Source organism: Podarcis muralis, chromosome 5 (assembly GCF_964188315.1).
Source record: "Podarcis muralis chromosome 5, rPodMur119.hap1.1, whole genome shotgun sequence".
Classification (NCBI taxonomy): domain Eukaryota; kingdom Metazoa; phylum Chordata; class Lepidosauria; order Squamata; family Lacertidae; genus Podarcis; species Podarcis muralis.
Window position 1 is genome coordinate 80,734,786 of NC_135659.1, and position 7,793 is coordinate 80,742,578.

Genomic DNA, 7,793 nt, shown 5'->3' on the forward strand with positions numbered 1-7,793 from the left:
AGTATCTTCTATGCAGAGATTGTATTTGACCTTAAAGAATCCTGGAACATTTAAAGAGCTCTTGCAAGCATAGCAAACCACTTGAGCAAGACAATGACACAGTACAAATAGGCCTGTGTATCTGATTGTATCAGATGCAGCAATAAGAGCTAGAAATATTGCACCTGTATTGTGCCTCTTCTGGAAGTCACTCCTGATACAACTGCTGAGTGCAACTACTTAAGCGCTGTGATATGGTCTGACATTGGGTTGTTTTGTGTTCAGAATATCACCAGTGAAGACTGTTGTTTAAAAAGCAAGCTTTTAAAGTAACTCATATAACAAGGTATCAGGAAAAGAAGTGTGGCACTTTGTTTTACTGGTTAGTGGCCTTTCTCTGACATCAGATAATAGGCGTTTTAATTCCCCATATATGATCAAAAATAAGAAATTTAACTATGTATGTATTACTTTTTAACTGCAGTGAATGGGTGGTATGTTGTCTGGTTTCATGTGCACAATCTGTGCCGTCATTGTAATTATTTTTCTAGCTTTGCAGTTTCAAAATCTGTGCTTCAGCTTAGCTGCTTTGGCTGAGAGTTGGCTCTAAATAGTAAGTTCCTTTACAGATTGCAAGAAAACCTGTCTTTATCTAGGTTGACCTCTTGATAATCATCAGCCCGATTACTAATAACACTGGCGCAAACTACATAAGAGGAGGCTTTCTGGCTCTGATCAAATGTCCATTTAGTTCAGCATTCTGTTTCGCTCAGTTGGGGACACGAAGGCAATAGCCCTTTCCCATTGCTGTTCCACATCATACTTCCTCAGATCCTGGACATGTTGTCATGGAAAAAGTACTCTACAATAAGGGTTCATATATAGTAATAGTCAAGTACCAAATGTGAACAAATATTCTGTTGTACTCAAGAACCATATATATTAAATGGAATAAACAATGTGACTCATAAGACCATAAGACTCATAAGACCATGAATAGTATATGCATAATGGTACACTGGTTATTACAAGTGAGTGTTTTCCCAACATGCCCCAGTGATCTTGAGTCCTTGGGGGAAAGTAGTTTCAACAAACTTAGGGGAAAATGTTCCAATTCTTCATATGTATCAATGGCCAAAAAAATTAAAATATATAGTGTTTTCACATTTTGTATCTTTCTCGTGCTTGGGCATGATATAGTGCCTTTAACAGCAAACTCAACTAGTAAGTGGTGACACAATTATTGTAGTCAAAACCAAGAGTGTGTGTGTGATTGGCATACACAGGAGTGCTCATGCTCGTAAGAGCTGTCTGGGTGAAGAACGCCTGCAGCTTCCCCACCATGGCACTCTCTACCACCTTCCACCAAAGTAACTGCCTGACAGCTTCCCAGTAGGTGGGTTGCTTACTGGGAAGGGCATTTTGGCAGGCTGCTCTCTCAGGAGCCTGGGAGATGCTTCACTCCAGTATTGCCTATAAGGTTTTTTTTATGGTTTCAGTTTGGTTCACTTTGCAATAAAAGGCCTGCTTAAGGAATATTGGTCACCTCAATGGAAGCGATGTCACAAGTCATAGCTTTGGGAAATGTAATCCAGTCAATGCAATCCAAGTATAATTACTGTCTCCTCCCTCAGGAAATGTGACCATTGTTCAAGACTAAAATCTAATCAGACTAGTGAAAGAGTGAAGAATGCCGCCTTATATCTGCAAAAGAAAAAGACCCACCCCGTCTTGCCATGTGCTTCAGAGCTATATTAAGCAAGGCTGGTCAGGAATGGCACCTCCCTGATCCAATCAATTTTTGAATTTGCTTTGAAGCTTTTGTCCAAAAAGGTACAAAAGCTGAGGTCCTGATCCCACCACTTCTTCTGATTGCTCAGTTCCACTCTCCTTGAAATCGCTTGCTGAAAATCCCTTAAATGGAGGTCTAACTCCATTATCTTCCTCCGCTTTCCCCTCACTAACACTGGTTCCTGCACTTCTGGATGGTCACTTGCTGCTTCAAGTGCAGCTGCTTCAGAAGCCCTTTTCAGGAATTTACTTCAGGTTCCTTCTTCTCTGGATCCCTGCTTGCTGAATCAGAGATCTTGGTTCCAACTCCTCAGAGGTCCTTTTCAGGCTTCCTGCCTACCTCCCTGTCTCACTGTTTCCTGCCTTACCTGGAAGATTCAACACACACACTAGTCCTCTTTCTTCAGGATTGCCAACTGTGTTGGAAAGGTAAAACTTGTTTGCTTTTCTGTCTTCTGGAGGTCCTTCCCCTATAAATTGTAGCCTCCACATCTGCTTCCTCTTCCTATGTTTTTAGATCTATTTTTGACATCCTACCTTGGAGTGTCTGCATGCCTGGGTCCTCACCAATTCAGCTGTGCATTGCTGAGACCTAATCTGCAAGGTACGCCTAGAGAGGAAGAGCAGGCTAGTGTGGCTTCCTAAGCAGCTCTGAACACCTCTCCTCTCCTCCCCTTCTCTTATACCTTATGTGTTTGTTTGCTTTGTGTGTTTGTCTGTGCTAGTTTAGTCATGGTTAGAATTAACTAATTCTCACATACCAAAGAAAGTGCACTTAGCGATCCCCACTGTCAGAGTAGATATGTATTGTTGCTGAGCCCCACTGAAATGGAAATGTGTAGGTTTTCTTTCTTTTTCTGTCCAATAAGCGTCCCCATAACCTGTGTAAATTACTGGGTAAATGTGCCAAGATGCACTATTGCCACTGACTAAACGCCTGGAACGTGTCTTTTGAAACACATGTCTTCCAAGGAGGCTTGCTAACAAGGTCAACATGATACAAATGTAGTGCTGGAGCCAACATGGTGCTCCTGTAGGTGTTTGTTAATTGTGCTGACTGCTTCCCCACCTCACCCTCCTACCTCTTAGTAAGCAACAGCTCCCACCTGCTGGGAAGCTAGTATGTTGACTCCGTACCACCCAATGAACTGTTTATGGCACTCTGTGGAAAAAGCACTTCTTTCTCTAGGAGAGCAAGGAGTCTTCAATGGGGGTTTCTTTCCTTCCCCCACAGCATCTTCCTGGAAGGCGTGCTTGCTTGAGAGACGGAGAGTAGAATGATACTGTCCCCCTAGCTGGGTTCACCAAATAGCAAATAAATCTCGGCTGGACATTCTCAACTTTAGCTTGTCTTGTTTTCTATTTCAGTGAGCAGCTAGGCTAGAACCTGCTGACTTCAGAACCCAGCCCTGTAACTTGCCTAGTAATAGAGGAGAGTTATTCCTTGCTCATGTGCAGAGTGTTGTTCTGTCTTATCTCTCTAATGAGTAGCTACAGATCAGGCTCCCAGAGGGGAGTGGGTGGTTGCACACGTGGATCTATCACCTCCCAATAGTCCAGAGCCTGTTGTTTGAGGTGGTTGCCTCTCATGCATCATCAGTGGGCTGGGTCAGGCCTGGAGGGGCATCATTTTGGCAATGGCTAGACTAGCCATTGTTTGTTGCCCTCCAGAAACAGGCAACAAAAATTCATGTTCTTTATTTATTTTTGTATCTGTAAGCCCCCTCCTCAGCTGTTCAGTGATTAATCCCTGGATCAGTACCATCTAAAGTCTGCACAATAAGTTAAGCATATTCCTTTTTGAGACAGGTACTTAGGCCAGCATTTTCCAATCCTGGGTCCCCCAGATGTTGTTGGACTATAACTCTCTTCATTCCTGACTGATACTCCTGCTGGCTAGGGATGGTGGGAGTTGTAGCCCAACAACATCCTAGCACTCTTTGTAAACAGCTTTGACAGCTATCACACTGCTTAATAAATATGAGAGCATTGTGCTCTGGAATGATTCTAAAGAAGCTTTTTGTTTAGTGAAGTTCTTTGAAAATTGGTAACAAATGGAAATAACAATTTCATATTGTTGGGAAATACTGGAACACTTAGAGAGGGCAACAGCAAACTTTACTTAATCTGTATGCAGAGTACTTGATATACTATTACTCTGTAGAGATGCATTCAAGAGTGCTGTTGTTGGCATACATCTGTCTGGAGACATTGGAGGAGTGCACCTTTTGGGGGGGGGTGGAGTCAAACTATGGGAAGGTTATCCAGCTTTGGCTGTAAAGACCAATGTGGGAGAGAGACATGCTTTGTTGCAACTGGGGAAAATGAAGGTGTCCAGTTGTGCTGCTGCAGATGCACCATGGTGTCTTTTCTCTGTGCTCTTCCCAGTGGCCATTCCTCCTCTGGTCACTGCTATGGATGCACAACCTCATTGTCTTTTGCAGCTGGCGCATTGAAAATCCTGTTGACTGTTGATCTCTGAGCTCTAAAGCCGCATTGTGACTTGACTTGTCAGTGAGTGACTGTACTTTCAGTAAAAATAATTTCAAGCAATTGCAGAAAAACATAGGAACTATAGTTACTATGCTCTCACATCAGATTGATCAGCATTGCTGCTATATTTTAATAGGTGGTATTTGCATTAATAATTGGCTCAATTGTGAAGGTCTCTTGTTGCATAAAAATCGCTATCACTAAGCATATTCACTGTAGGACCCTAAGCAGCAAGAGCGCAGCCCCTCTGGGCTTCCTTGCAAATTGGCTGCGGTATTGCATTGCTTTCTACATTGCAGAAGCAATAATATTATGGAGAAATGATGGAGGTCTGCGTAGGGTATATTAGAACACTGTTGCTAGGGAAATAGACTTACCAGCTAGTCTCATTTTAAGGCAGTGTCCCTTGTTTCAGAGCTACTCCATTTCCTTACAAGATGCTATTTACTACAGAATACAACTACAGTGGTAATAAAAGAAGTGCTAAAATATAGCTGTTAATGACAATCTTTTAACTGAATTTCTAATTGCTATTTAAACAGTATTAAAGAATTGTATGTATCTAGCCCTGAACAGACCTTGTGGTGAAGGCTTTGCTATAAATTCAAATAATAAGTAAATAAGATAGCCCCTTAAAAAAACAACCAAGCATACCCTGTTTTGACAACTTTGTGGATACTGTTATGCATTGAAGTATAACTGAAAGAAATAATGGATATCTGTAAGTTGAGTGAACAATACAAGTTTTTAAAATACAGTATTCAGTATAATTTTTTTCCTAGTGCAACAAGATACTTTTGAGCATAATTTATCAAAGCTGAAAGAGTTTTTTTTTAATCAAACCTTATTTATACACAGACACCCAACTCTCATTTTAATATTACTTCATCTCCAAATTAGTTACAAAACAGCTTGACCTTTGAAGGCATTGTACAGTTTGTTTTAAGTACAACAACTTTTTTTCTGGGTTTCTGTCTTGTCTGCTGTACCCCTACCCTTCCTGAGCTTCTCTCCAACTCTTTATCTTGTTTTATTTACTTCCTGTCTCTTTCTGTGGCAGCTTCTAGCGCCACAAAACTGTGTGTCTGTTTAGGAATGCAGTTGCTATGAGAGCAGAGGCAACCAAATACTGTAATCTGCATGCAGTATCTACACAATACTACTTCGGGGTTTGGAACTCCCCCCCCCCCCCAAATCATACAAACCACATAACTGTTGAAAGCAGCTGTCTGAATGAGTCTGCACTGTGCCTTTTGCATGACAGAGCAGAGCTTGGTCTTGCTTTCTCTATTAAAAAGCTTCCCTTTTGTGTGTGTGGTGATTTTGTTGTCCTTTAAATGCCAGGTCCAAGTGTTTGATACTACCCTGCCATCTTGTGGCAAGCATGCAACTCACAATTTGTTTTTCTCTGGGTTTTCCTATTGTCATGCAAATTTATTCTTTTTTAAAAAAACTTTATTTTTCTTGGGGCATTCATTGTACACGAAAAATGATGACTCTCCCAATACAATAGTTTGAAACTGTCTTCCACAATGACATGGGTGTCTGCAATTTCTAAATTTAAAAAAAGAATAGTTGTTCTTTATGATAGCTGCCTTCTAGATATGACATGAAAAACAGCCATTTATTAGAAATTTAGTTTAGCTAACTCTTAAGCTAACATTAACTGGTGTCCTGTAGTTTGGGATGTGCAACTGCTTCCATAGAATCATAAAACCATAGAACTGTAGAGTTGGAAGGTAGCCTGAGGATCATCTAGTCCAACTTCCTGCAATGCAGGAATTGCAACCAAAGCATCCATGACAGATGATAATCCAATCTCTGCTTTAAAACCCCCAAGGAAGGAGAGTCCACTACTTTCCAAGGGAGTTGGTTCCACTGTCAAACAGCTCCTACTGCCACAAAGTTTTTCCTGATGTTTAGTCAGAATCTCTTTTCTTGTAACTTGAAGCCATTGGTTCAGGTCCTGCCCTCTGGACCAGGAGAAAACAAGCCATCTTCCATTTGACAGCCTTTTCAATATTTGAAGATGGCAGTTGTCTCCTTTCAGTCTCCTCTTTTCCTGGCTAAACATACCCATCTCTCTCAAGAGTTCCTCACAAGCCTTGTTTGGCAGACTCTTGATCATCTTGATTGCCCTCGTCTGCACACCTTCCAGCATGTGAATATCATTTTAAAATTGTGGCACCCAAAGCTAGACATAATACTCCAGGAGTGTTCTGACCAAGACAGAATAGAGCAGTACTATTACTTCCCTTGACTGGGACACTATGCCTCTGTTAAGCAAGATATTTAAGTTCTGGCATGTATCTAGAAAAAAATAACCCTCCAAATAATTAATACAGGCTTTACAACAATGTTTTGACAGGCAACCCTGATAATCTTTGGAAATATTGGGGCCCCAAAAGTGGCAAGATGACCCCCTTTCTTTGGAAAAACTAAGGTCTGCCAAAATTATTGCTTTCAGGAAAAAGGGTATTAGAAATGAATGTAGCTAAACTTTCATGGATAAAGTTCTCCTGTGGCCAATATGCTAAAATTTCAGCACAATGCTATCTGATCTGTCTCATGATCTGTCACTTTAATATTCCACTCCCAGTTAATAACGTTTTATTAGAAAGGACTCCTTTTAAATATTTAAATCAACCTGTATCTTAAACCATAATAATCTCTGAGGCTTCAGGTTGAATACAGACACAACAGAATTCATAGCAGAACTATGATGAAGTGCCCCCATTGCAAACTCATATACTCTATTCTCTTGAGCCATCTGAATTATTTTATACATTTGTTATATTTTAAGTATACTAAGTCTGTGCATGCTTTCTACATGGCGTATCTTCTTAATTTGGATGTTACAACATCTGGATGACATGGTTTAATATGGAAAGGAGGCCATGCCTGTTGCGGATTTGGAGGAGGTTAAAACAAAATGGGAGTGAAAAACGTATTTAATGTTGTAGACTGTAGTGGTCATTACACTGCTGCAGTTGCAATGCAATTTTTGCCTTAAAGGTTAGAAATGTAGTTTTTACGTAAACAAGCAAGCACGCAAATATCTAGTATTATTACAGAATTTCATCAGCTTTTAAAAAAGATAGTTGGCAGCCTACTTTAAGATTGAATTGTACAAGTGATTTTCAAACTTTTTTCCCTTCAGGGAACATATTTGGTATAAACATGTCTTCAATGCCAAGTATCTTAACACAGAGCCCTGTATGTTGCTGAGAATTTGGGGTGTGTGCACAGTTCACAAAGGCCTGGTCTGTTTGGGCTCACTGTTGCCTATCATGATCTAAGAGTAGACAGTATAACAGCAGTGGCCAAATGGAACGTCCCAGCTCTTCCCTGTGTATTTCCACCAACTCCCCCTGCCCTTTGCTTTAGTAAGTAAGCTTGGAGGAAAGCCTTCAATTGACCCTGCCTTTGGTAACTAATTTTGGAGTGTCCATCCCAACTTGCTGATGCCCCACAACCCCTGTAATTTGACGGGGGCACTACAATGGCCTTTGAATATAGCTTCTGCTTTG

The 7,793-nt window shown here is 40.8% G+C and overlaps 1 long non-coding RNA gene across 1 annotated transcript in view; it reads left to right on the forward strand.

The window, feature by feature from the left end:
- Positions 1–2,199, forward strand: part of LOC144327848 (uncharacterized) — a 67,843-nt gene extending 65,644 nt beyond the window's left edge. Inside the window, exon 4 of the long non-coding RNA XR_013393016.1 lies at positions 1,614–2,199. This is a non-coding gene — a long non-coding RNA (uncharacterized LOC144327848). The remainder of the gene's footprint in view (positions 1–1,613) is intronic.
- The last annotated feature ends 5,594 nt before the right edge of the window (positions 2,200–7,793 follow it).